Here is a 2,539-nt window from a genome sequence, read left to right as displayed (position 1 = left end):
CCCGCTCCCGCGTCCCCCTGCCCGGCCCCGCCGCTAACAATGGCGCTTTGTCGGGCGAGCGCCGCCGGAGCGGAGCTGGAGCCGGGAGCCGAGCGGGAGCCGCGGCACCGGCCGCCGCTTTGAAGATTAGCGCTAATAAGCCGGAGCAGCGGGTATTTTGTTTTATAAGGAAAGAGCATTTCAAGTCACGTACAGGGCTATTGTCGGGCACAAAACACGCGCTGTCRCGGCCCGCGGTGACTCCGGTAGCCGCGCCACGCTTGTCTTTTGCCGGGATTACCTATATTTTTGTACTGTATCAAGTTTGCCTCCCTCCATCTTTCAGGCCTATTAAAACTGGCTAAGGAGGAAAATTATACACATACGTAGCTAGAGAAGCTGTCTGTGCTCTTTTGCCATCTTATTCAAATTTTGTGCCTTACGCGGATTACGTATTCAGAAAGGATAATCAAAACTACCAGATTTCCCTCCCACTGGAATAATAAGTACATCCTATATAAACAAGTTGCGTGTAAGAGGTACATTAAATGATTTGTTGCTTGTAAATGAAGACAGCTACAGCAAAACACACGGAAAATTTCATGTTGTTTGCTTTTGTAATGCACTGTACACACAGCCCTTAATCTGAGGATCTCAGAGCTCTCTGCACAGTTTAATTAAGCCCCACAACTGCCATGTTGGGGGAGTATATTAAGTGTTATTATGCTGATTCTTTACAGATGGGTAAACTCAGGGACGGCGCTGCGGTGCCGAACTCCCCTCTCCCCACTCAGAATCATTCCTTAAAGCTCTTCCCTGTGGCCTTTCCAGCAGCAGCCAGAGAATATAAGACCTTAAAACCCCCAACAAGGCAGAAGACCCTGCTGTCGCTGACAGCTGAGCCTTCTGGTGGCCCGGTCTGACGGGGGCCGCGCTCCGGCGGCCACGGCCGAGGCTTGGGCCCATCAGCGTGCTGAGCTGGGCTATCTCGAACAGCCCCTTCCCCGGTCCCACTGACCTGCTTGTAACGGGTTAAACTATGAAACCATGCATCGACACGACCGCAGTGTTGGGTCGGGAGCCAGACYCAGTCCCCAAATTAAACCTGCCGGGCCCCAACTCTGCACTTCTGTTGCGGAGCCGGGAAGAAGAAAGGCCTGGCAGSCTGGCTCCCAAATACCCATTTTTCCACGGTATCCTCTCCTGCGGGATCTATATAGAAACCACTTGTGCTGCCGAAGCAGGACAAATGAATGGGAATCCGCCCCGCCAGCGATATCCATCGTGAGACGCAACTTTTCGCAGGGGAGGGGCACGCTCAGCTCTAACCAGCTGCACATGTACAAAGTGAGGCGTATTCGGCCCCTCGGCTCGGGGATTAAATAGTTCGCTAAAGCCCTTGGAGTGAATTGCACTCCCAGCGAGCGGCCTGGGGCTCCCGAGCACGGCGGCGGCGGAGCAGGCCCCGAGGTCCTGGCTCTCGCCCTWACGCCTAATCCACTTGAGGACCTGACTTCCTTGAGGGCCTTGGGAATGGGCTAGCAACCAGCTCTGGCCGAGGTATGAATAGGTACTGAAGTAATTCGGCTTTTCCCAACATTGTTTTAGCTCTGGCTGCTTATCAGATTTCCATCTTTCCCTTTTCCTTGTTCCTTCCCCCTCTTCTTTGCAAGCTCCTTTGTTCTCCTGTTTACAGTAGCATCGATTTACTGTCAGAAAGCAACACGGCCTAGGAGTTCCTGCATATACGGGAGAAATTCAGCCACCTGGAACCTGCCCCTCTCATATCCTGGCTCCCCGCGATGCACAGCACTGAATGGCCTCGGGTGCTGATGCTGTTCCCTCTTCCCATAGACTCCTTCAGGGTAAATGTTGCTTCTCCTTTCAGCTCTTGGGGAAAGTAAGGGAATGGAGCAAGCACTGGGAGCAGCCTGGATGGGCTTAGCGAGCCTGGAGGCCAGCAGGGTCCAGGAACGACAGGAGCTTCTGCAGGTCAGAGGAAACGATGGTAGCAGAAGTGCAGTGTCTGAGGAAAAGGGTCCCAGCWTCTCAGGGCCTATTTTCCACCTATTCAATGCATGCGTCCCCCTGCCCACAGTTCAGTCCAATTTCTGACACTCCAGAATTTTTTTTTTTTTTTACTGCAAGAGTGATCGAGTGAACCTTGCTCTCCTCAGTGCAGCTTGATCTTTCCAAAGCACGAAGGCAATATAGCTGTACAACAGCCCAACAGTAACAAAAGGTTACTACCTTTTGTCTCTGGACCTTGAAGCACTTCACAAAATATAAGACTCCCAAGACGTCCKGGGAGGTGTGATTCTCCCTGCTCATGGGTAGAGACACTGAGGCATAGAGAGATTAAATAACTTGGCCAAAAGCTCAAAAGAAATTGCAAGAAWGCAACTGACAGCAAAAACAAGGAACGCTGGTTCTCTACACTCTGATGGTCAGATCATGTCTTTTCACATCTCTTTCCACTTGTTAGGAGATATTTTCCTATTTTAACTTGATACAATTTCTTCCCTGTTGTCTCAACAAAGGTATGTGCTACATTTTGCAG

The sequence above is a fragment of the Rhea americana genome, unplaced genomic scaffold, assembly GCF_003343005.1.
Source record: "Rhea americana isolate MKP2758 unplaced genomic scaffold, rheAme1 scaffold_48, whole genome shotgun sequence".
In the NCBI taxonomy this organism is placed as follows: domain Eukaryota; kingdom Metazoa; phylum Chordata; class Aves; order Rheiformes; family Rheidae; genus Rhea; species Rhea americana.
Note: the sequence above shows the minus strand (reverse complement) of the source record.